Raw genomic sequence first — 11087 nt, 5'->3', positions numbered from 1 at the left:
CCATAGGCGGGGTAAATTGGGACCGCCAGGGTCTAATGTTTTATTTTAATTTTAATGGAATTTTACAAAATAATAGCCACCTTATTCAACCAATGTAAAATATAAATTTCATGGGTGCATTTTTTTACAGAGATAACACTGTAATTAACCTTGATCTTGTTTTTACTTTAATTTACTGTTTTATGTGCTATTTCTGATTTTTTACCTGGATAAAGATTTAGTAGGTCCTTTTTACCCCACTCAAGTGTAAGATTTTATAAAGGTTATGCAAAAAAAACGGTTGAATCTAATTTGAAATTAAAAAGACATCTTATAAAACAATTAAATAACGTATACTTAAAAATTATATTAAGGTCTATTAAATTAAGCAAAAGTGCTCACAGCCAAACAAACTAACAACGAAAGAAAATACTTGTGTTTGAATTTTCAAACATTGCCGTTTTTCTTCCGACAGCAAAGTCGTAAGAATCAAGTTGATAGCTGGTTATAAATCTTTTTTCCTCTACTTGCAAATATTGTTGTTAAAAAATCCTAACTTTACTGGTTTTTAAGATATCGGTGGTGCCCCTTTTTCCCCGCGGATCTTTAAGCTCCGCTATGTACTAAAAACCATAATAATTATTAACTTCCCGAAGAAGTTTATGTTTTCATCAAAAAATCCGATTCGCTAATTTTATGTGTTCTCGACGTTTCAAGCCATTCTGAATCGAATGAGACACAATTTGGAAAAAGTATGTGTGTGTGTGTGCGTGTGCACGCACAGATTTTTTGCCGTAAATCGACGTTTTCTCGAAAACGGCTGGACAGATTTCAAAAATTTAAAAGCCATTCGATGTATCTCGTTAAGGATTAGCGCGACGATCATCCAAGCCGTTTCTTTGTAAATCGCAGCAAAGTGAAAAATTTTTCGTCCACGTTTTAGCTCGCAATTCTGAATCGTTTTTGAAAATTCAAAAACCGTTCGAAAGATATTGGTTGGGAATCGTGCTGATTTCTTGTAATAAAGTGTTTAAAAAAAATTTCGACGATTTTTATGATTTTTTTTTTACGGTAGATATCATAGTCTTCAGATCATACTAAAATATTACCGCCCTACGACAACTCGTTTAGCTTTAAAAATTCGTCATAATTTGCAAAAATTCATATCGTTTTTTTTGGCATTTGTCAAAATTAGACCTTTCATCGACGTTTGCTCAAAAACGCCTTCAGAAATTTAAAAGCCATTCGATGTATCTCAATCAGCACTATAGTTTGTCAGTTTTGTGAGACAATCTGCCGAGCCGTTTCTTTGTAATTTGAAAAAGAGTGTTAAACTTTTCGTCCACATTTAAGCAATTTTTAAATTGATTTAAAAAAAACAAAAACTGTTCGAAAAATATTAGTTGGGAATGATACTGATTAGTTTTAGGTGAAAATCTACGAGACTTTTTCTTGTAATTAACTGTTGAAATATAATAAAATACAACTTTCTTTGGCAATGTATATCATGGTATACTTAATGAACTTACTAAAATATTACGGCCTTACGACAAGTAGTTTAATTTTAAAAAATCATCAAAGTTTGAGAAAATGAGTAGTTTTGTTGACGTTTGTTAAAATTAAAATTAGACGATTTACTTTAACCATTAAAGTCCTACGAAAACTGCTTCAAATATAAAAATTGAAAATTTGCTTCTAGAAAATACTCCGAGTTAACGTGTTCGTTCGTTTTCAGTTATGTGTAATAAATTCACTCGGAATAGTTCTAATCAATCATAAATTAATTTGTTTATTATTGATTAAGTCGATTATTTACACATATCGGGAATTTCATGTAACTTGCCTCAAGTCTAAATACCAATACCAACTAGTATATAAAATTGAATCATCTAAAACAAAAATAAACCCACCATATTTACATAGCATGTCATTAATTTATTCATATTACATAAGGTACATAATTTGTATGCCAAATTTATTACAATCATGAAATATTAATGTATTAATGTCGCCTTGGCATACGATGACAACCTGTGCAAAAGCAAAATTTTAGGCAACCGGAAAGCTTATCACTTCTGACGTAATTTCAGCCTGTGTCTGGACGCTACAACGCACACATGCGAAATATTCGAATTGAACAGCGGTTCCCTAAAGTTGACAATATGCGAATATAACGGTAATTATACTAGAGATGAACTAAATTAATTTTACTTTTATGTATGGAGAGATTACTGTTATTGTTCTTGTTAAAAAATCAAGTACTATAAAGTATTTTTAAAAATACTTACTGTGAACCACAAATAAGTATGTATATTACGTTAATAAATGAAACATATATATATATATATATATATATATATATATATATATATCAGAATATTAAAATTGATTTAATTATCGAAAATGAAAATTTTAATATATCTTAACGTTTCAAAGGTTTTCGAACATTTTGGCATACCATAGAAAAAATGGATGTATGTCTATATGTGTATATGTGTGTGCGGATACAAATTTTCGTCGACGATTTTGGAAACATAGATTTGAAACATTTGCCTCATTAATGGGGAGGCGTGCTGATTAGTTTTTGGCTAAGGCAGGTCCAGCCGTTTCAAAGATACGACGCAAAAATTTCCAAAAATGGTCCGATTTTAATGCATAATTCAAAAAACTAATCAAAAAATTTTACTTGTCTTGACAAAATAAATAACTGGTTGAATTTAGGGGTAGGTAATAAAAAAAAGTAAAAAAGAGCCATTTGGCAGTCAAAATGATCATTAGATATGCACATCAAATTATTAGATCTTTTATAGAAAGTTCTTTATGAGTTCCGCCCCAGTATTTAATCATTTCTACCTGCAACGCGGCGCTTACGCGCTTCGATGTCTCCTCTCTGAAATGGCTACGCAGCACGATTGCTGAAAAAATTCAATTCAAATTCAAATCTATTCAAAATTTTCAAAAATCTAATGTTTTTAAAGTTTTCAAAAAAATTTTAAGTCCTTTAAAAATTTTTGGTACGGAAATTTTCAACAATTTGCCTTAAGGCAATGGATACACCACCAGTTAACTTCCCGTATGGTAAGTTATAGCAATCGCAAAAAAATCAGAAATGAATTTTATTGCATATCTTTACGTTTCAAAGGTTTCTAAACGATTTTGGCCGCATGGATCAGCCGATTTCAATTATTCAAAATCATTAGATTTCTATACTGATAGGGAGATGTGCTGATTAGTTTTTGGCGAAGACATGTCAGCTGTTTCGAAGATACGGGGCAAAAAGTGCCAAAATTGTAAATTCAGTTTGAGTTAACGTAAGGAGCGCCCGATCTGAATGATTCAGAAAATATTTTATTTGTATTGATGAAATGAAAAATTGATTTAAATTTTGGGCAGGCAAGTCTAGTGATTTCGGAGATACAGAGGTAATGTAAAAAAATGATATTTGGCGGTCTAAAATGATCATTAGACATATGCACATCAAATTATCAGATATTTTTATAGAATTTTTAATAATAAGAACAAATTTTGTTATATTTTTGATTTTGTACCGATATTTTTAGTTTTTTAAAATTCACATACGGTTTAAACAAAATTTCAAGATCTTCTTATTTAAAAATATACCAAGTTTTATACTTCAAATATAAATTTTAAATTTACAGTTTCAAAAAAATTTTAAGTCCTTTAAAAATTTTTGGTACGGAAATTTTCAACAATTTGCCTTAAGGCAATGGATACACCACCAGTTAACTTCCCGTATGGTAAGTTATAGCAATCGCAAAAAAATCAGAAATGAATTTTATTGCATATCTTTACGTTTCAAAGGTTTCTAAACGATTTTGGCCGCATGGATCAGCCGATTTCAATTATTCAAAATCATTAGATTTCTATACTGATAGGGAGATGTGCTGATTAGTTTTTGGCGAAGACATGTCAGCTGTTTCGAAGATACGGGGCAAAAAGTGCCAAAATTGTAAATTCAGTTTTTGAGGTAACGGAGCGCCCGATCTGAATGATTCAGAAAATATTTTATTTGTATTGATGAAATGAAAAATTGATTAAATTTTCGGGCAGGCAAGTCTAGTGATTTCGGAGATACAGAGGTAAATGTAAAAAAATGATATTTGGCGGTCTAAAATGATCATTAGACATATGCACATCAAATTATCAGATATTTTATAGATATTTTAATAATAAGAACAAATTTTGTTATATTTTTGGGATTTTGTACCGATATTTTTAGTTTTTAAAATTCACTTATACGGTTTAAACAAATTTCAAGATCTTCTTATTTAAAAATATACCAAGTTTTATACTTCAAATATAAATTTTAAATTTACAGTTCAGTTTAAAACTGTATATAATTCATATGCGTTATTCTACTCGTAAGAAATATATCCTCAGATGATGAGATGATAAGATTGTCACTGTATATTATATGAACGATAAAATTTATAGCAATTATAATTATCTATTTGTAAATGTTTAAAACAATTGTTATAAATCATCGATCAATATTTACTGATTATTAATTTTTTTGGCTCGAATGTTTATTTGTAGTATGGGAAGTTCCAGCAATTTGCCTTAAGGCACGATGCCACGCACAACTAGTTTTCTATTTATTTCGCAAGATTTAAGAACTGATGTTTTATTATTTTAGTAATGTTTTTCTAGTAAATATAATACGAACGTGCCATGTTGAAAATCGCTGATACCTAATATACGCCCGACTCTGCCGAGTTGAACGGATATAGGACTATAGAGAACGCGTTCCTTCGGGCGCTCATGACGTCAATCCAAATGGAGCGCGCGCTCTGACGTCATGACTAAAACCGCCCGTTGTCGAGGGGCCGGGGGGGGAGGGGGGGCAGGTGCATGCCAACATTGATTTTCGCGAAGCTGCTCACAAACATCATAGAGACCATGAGGCCATGAGACCATGAGACCATGTCGATTTGTGGACATGCACGCATTTAATCATTCGAATTCCAAAAACGTGACAATAAATAATATATTGCCAAATTAAATGTCAAGTCCACGTATTTATTATATTTTCTTTATTCTTGTTTTTTTTTGTTTGTCGCGTAAATTATTGTTTTTGAATTGTCAAAACCTGAACATTAATAGCGCACTAAAATTTGTATAATAATTATGATTATATTTTATAATTCTAGGTGTAAGTGGTATTTTGAAAAACTTTTCGATATGTGTAAATAATCGACCTAACTTAAAAAAACAATCAATGCGATTTAAAACAGATATTTCAAACTTATTATCTATATATTATATATTATAATTGATTTAATTATAACGCGCATATAGTTTGTATATTCCAAAAGCGCGGCCTCTTATTCTGAACTTTAATGAATTTATATAATTCAACCACTTCTTGTAAGCCTATAATATTTTGCAATATTCATTTAGTACATGAACATTTAGTACAGTAGTATTGTAAGTTTTAAAACGAAAAAAAAAAATAAACATAAACATTCAGTACAGTAGTATTGTAAGTTTCAAAACGAAAAAAAAATTCAATAACCAAGAAACGACCCTACAGATCTTTGTCAATAATTAATAAACACGATACCAAAATCATATTTTTCGGTCATTTTTTGAATTTTCAAAATCGATTCAAAACTTTAGTTCAAAAATATGGCTTTTGTTCAAAAATATTGACAATCTGACATATATAATTATTAGTCCTAATAGACATATTATTAGTCCTTATCGAGATATATTGATGGCTATTAATTTTTTGAAAACAGTTTAGCGTTTTTTTTTAACATGTCGATGAGAGATTAGAAATGGGCTCATATACACACAAATATACTTTTCTAAAATCTGGTCCCAAACAAATAAGAATGACCAGAAACGTCGAAAAATCGTAAACTCAGAATGTCGGAACTTCGTGAGAACATAAACTTCTTCTTCGGGAAGTTAAAAATGTGACTTATTCAATGCAAAAATGTGTTCTGAAATTCTTTATGAAACCATACTAAATACTTTTTTCTTTTTAATTATCATTAAAGCGACTTGTTTCTCGTCGAAAGATTGATGGAATTATCATTGATATTCATATATGCATAGATCGATGAACATTAACGGAACAGGGATCTTGTACGTTAATGTACGTCATATCAGTGGACTGTATATTATATTCTATTCAATTATATAAATACATATAAAATACCTCCTTATAAATTTGTTACTTAAAATATGTATATTGCAAATACATTTATTATATTAACACTAAACCGCGCGCGGTCAAATTGACCTACCATTAAAAAATTATCTGCTTTATCATTTAATTCGGATATTGATTGATTTATATTTCATAGTTTAATATATATGAAATAAAGAAATTTTAATAAAGTCTCATCTAAATTTATTTTTATATAATTTCTAAAAAAAATTATAAGAAAACAACGAATAAAATTAAATATTTATACAGAATGCCATATGCATAAATAATATACTTTATTCGTCTTTCTCACATTGTTTATAAACTATTTTAGTCTAAAATATTCATTTGACGCAAATATATTTGTTGTTTCGTAACTTTCACACAAAAAAATTGACAAGTTTTTCATCCACAGGAAGCCGAACTTATGATTTTGAATTTGCATTGTCGAGTTAAAAAATTATATATAATAACTAAAAGAAAAATTCGTGCCTAAAAATGCTTTTACTTGTCATCACTCTATACACAATTTACGCTTTTATTCAACTAGGATCAAAATGTTGAAATATACCAACTACAAATTTTCGACTTCATGTTACATTTCTTAGCAATCTGGTCTACCAAATTTTCACCAAACATTTCACCATTATCTAATAGTTTTCGGAACACTTTTGTTGCCTTCTCTAATTTTTATTGAATAATGTTCGAAACTTAGGGACAAGCATTTTTTCGGTTTACTTTTTTACACCGTGAGAGTAATGAAATTTGATTTATATAAATTTCTTTGAAGTTTGTGAATGAATTTATTAGTTTTAGAAGAGAACTATAGAATTGAATAATTAAACAATTTCTCCTCTTGTCATTTCCCAACTAGGGAAACCCACTTATTATATATTTACTATTGACTTCACACTCCGCCCAGAACTTCGTTCTAAATTTGTCTGATTCATTTTGTATAAATTTGCACTTACATTTCGACAAAAACTACGTCCCAAATAACATAATTTTTCACCGGTCAAATTGACCGACTGCGGTAATTAGGCCACATAACAATTTTTTTTCGAGAAATGTAAAAAATAATGTGAATTAAAGAGAGTGAAGTAATGTGAGTGAAGAAAATATTTTTAGTAAGTTCTAAGAATTGTCATATAGTTTGATAATAGTATATAAACGTTTAAAAACGTGTAAGTTATACACAAAGTTTAAAACGGTCATTTTGACCGGCGTTGGTGGGTTTAGTGTTGAATAATCGTCATTTGAGTACAAATAATGAGTGTTTTTATAACAATTTATGTATGCAATGGCAAACTTTTAAAACTCATAATAATTATTGATTGAACGTTTGGCAATAAAGATATTTTAGAATTATGAAGTAACATAGATTTTAATATCACTAATAGACACGAACAGAAATATTTAATGCATTCAATGTGACGGGTAAAAAAAAATCCATCAGAACCAGAGTGTGGAAAATCTTGGCTCATCGCACACGATTCAAAATTAGTTTTTAAAAATATAGTTTTGGTATTTAAAACGGCGATAACGGCTGTCTGGTCATATGTGATTAAAATTTGGTGTTGATCTAGTAAATCCAACAAAGCATTGGTACAGCGGATGCAATCAAAACTACTCACAATGATGACAGAGGCGCCCCTGGTTTTGCTCACTGGGTCAATTACTATTAGACTAATAGGTAGTGAACCTTTTGAATAACTGTGTTCCTGTAATTCTAGAAACTTTTGTACTAGTGATTCTTAGCGTGCTGAGTACGAAAACGATGGCCTGACAGGTTTCAGCCCTGCACATCATGGTCGCCCAGGCGTTTGAAATTGTAAAAAACACGAAAATTAAACTTGTTCCTGTAAGCTTCAAATTTTTATATTATTCAATTTATTCATTGAGATGTTCGAAAATCAATTATTATATTTTATTGTATTTAATAAATTCAATATCAACTCTAATTTCACTTTTTAATTTCTACATAATATAGTTTACATTTATTCATAGATTTTACGTTACACTTATTAAATTAATTGCGCTTCATTGCACATACCTTTTTAAAATCGCTTAGACAAACACATAGAAAAATTTTAACCCTATAGGACAAAGTTTTATTTTAATGCATATACATCTTGCTCATAAAAGTGAACCTTTCGGCTCGTCTAGCAGGTACTTGTGCAGGTTGAAATCGTCTGGCAATTTGATTTTTCTCAATTCTCAATTAATAAATTGAATTATATAAAAATTGAAGCTTACAAAAATAAGTTTAATTTTCGACTTGTGTATTTTCAAACCCCTGTGCTGTGCGACCATGATGTGCAGGGCTGAAACGTGGCAGACCATCGTTTTCATACTTAGTGAAAATCGCTTCTCGTGGGTATAGTTGTATATTTATAATAAAAATGTCAGCAAACACTTCGAGTATAGTTAATTCATACAGTCATAATTGGATTGGACAACTACTGGGTTGCCATCCATTCAAAAATACATATAATAAAGTCAGAACAATTACTGAATGTGCTAAGTGTGACAGATTTTAATTAAAAATATTATAAAAAATTAACACAAAATAAGCATAAAAAATATTATGAATAATTAAAAACAAAGGTTGAAAAATTACATAAAGATAAATCTAACATGAAGATAAAATATATATATATAAAACTTCTATAAACTTACCCAACAAGAAATTAATACACTGAACACAAACAAGAACATGTCAAATAAATTATAATTTCGCAAACAGCAGGTTAATAAAAAATAAATAAATATGAATTATTCTTCGAAACAGAATTAAACCAAAAAATAATAAATTTGAATATATGTTTTATAAAAAACTGAATTAAAAAACTATACCAGATATAAACAAGATTGACCTTATTAGTTAAATATGACTCTTATACTTAATTTCTTATATGGATGTAATATTTTAAAATTAAATAATATGAAATAGATAAATATATATGTATAGGCATAAATGTATAAAGCAATCCATAATCTATTATACCAGGCACTTCTGCCTGTCTGAGATATGGATATGTATGATTGCTAAATAAATAATACAGAGATAGAATAAAAAAAATAGCATGACCAAAGTTTAAATAAACAAAATTAGTTAAAATTATCGATAATAACCAAAAATTGGTTATAACTTTAGCAAAGCTCTAGGTCGCACCCAAAAGCTCGAAATTTCCAACGTAGGAAATACTTTTTTCTATTTTTTTTAGGACAGTTAAGGTCAATACTATCACCCGGTTTCGGCTTAACGTCAAGATCTGGGACACCCTATATATATAATATCGCCTAGTAGGAAGTTTGCAGAACATACGCTGAAGTATCGCACCTTTCCATTAACAAGTAAAGATGATTTTGATCAAATGGTATATATGAATTATAATAGAAGATTACTTATAATTTTATAAATATTTTCACTCGTTCATGCAAATTGACTGGTATTATAATTCCAGCAAGTGAGAATATTCCCCTTTTCCAAATTAACGATATATATAGTGAGAATATTTCCCTTTTCCAAATTAACGATATAGATATATATATATATATATATATATATATATATATATATATATATATATATAGGGTGGCTGATATGAATTGCAACCAATTTCAGACCGCTATCATTTCTAGACCGTTCATCAGACAGATGACAGATTTATTCCAGAGATTGTTCATTTAGTTAGTTGTTTACAAGCGTACACAAGCATTTTGATCTATTGCATTCAGAAACAAAGTTATTCGTGATGGAAGTCAAGCATGATAGTGCGATTGCTTCATATTTGGTTGGAAAACCTTAAGTGGCTATCTTCAGAGCCCTCCAGCATTTAAATGCGAGCAAATATTTTGTTTCTCGTACCATATCTCGTAACCGTGATACACTCAGTGTTGCACCGCGTCCAAAAAGTGGACGAAAAAAAAACACTAACAACACCAGAAATGATCCAAAAAGTATAGGCAAAAATCGATCGAAATTCGTGTCGCAGTGGTAAAAACGGATGCAACACATATTGAAAAATGAGCTTGGACTAAAGCCATTGAAGTTCCAAAAAGTGCAAGAGCTCATCGATGCACAAAAAAAAGTTAGACGGGAAGGAGCCAAAGGGTTGCCTCGCTTTCACGAAAGTGGCTAGTTACCGAATTTGGTTTTCTCAGATGGGAAGTCATTCCAAATCGAGCAGTTTATGAACAAACAAAATGATAGGGTTTAATTGCCAAAAAGGTCAGCTAAAAATTTACACCTTCGATTGGCCACCAGAACTCAAGCGCCGCCAACTGTAATTGCCGAAATTATCGGGAAAATGTCTTAAAGGCAGTATTGAAGTCCTGGGTACACAAAATTTCGGCCGCAGATCATGGACAATCCAACAGAACTCAGCACTAACAAACTCAGGCTTTTCTCTTCATTTCCATCGCACAATAGCCACCAAAATCTCTGGATCTAAATTTGTTGGACTTTTGTGCCTTGGACATTTTGGAGAGTAAGGTTTGCACTAAAATATACCAAAGTGTCGATCAGCCCAGGAAGGCGCCTCGCTGGGAATGCGCCAAAATACCCCAGAGCAACTTTCGTGCAGCGTGTTTATGGTTTTTCTGCCGTTTGAAGGCCATAATTCGTGCCAAAAGGTGGCCAATTAGAACAAATCTTAACTGATTCTAAAATTTGATGTCATTTCCGATATTTTTGCTTTTGAACAATGAAATTTAAAATAAAAATGACAAAGTTATAGCGCTTTACTTTGTTGCATTACATATCAGCCACCCTGTATATATTGCTAATTTTGAAAAAGCGAATCAGTCCCAATAATAAACGAGAATGCTATAGCAAGCAACTGCAGCTTAGTTCTAAAAAATTTAGACTTTTTTCTAATATTGTGGCGCCAGACTCGTTGCATCGAGTGTCCAGTTTGCAAAAAAA

The sequence above is a fragment of the Ctenocephalides felis genome, unplaced genomic scaffold, assembly GCF_003426905.1.
Source record: "Ctenocephalides felis isolate EL2017-DRISC unplaced genomic scaffold, ASM342690v1 CF-g0.4_SCAFFOLD_01886, whole genome shotgun sequence".
NCBI classification, from domain to species: Eukaryota; Metazoa; Arthropoda; class Insecta; order Siphonaptera; family Pulicidae; genus Ctenocephalides; species Ctenocephalides felis.
Note: the sequence above shows the minus strand (reverse complement) of the source record.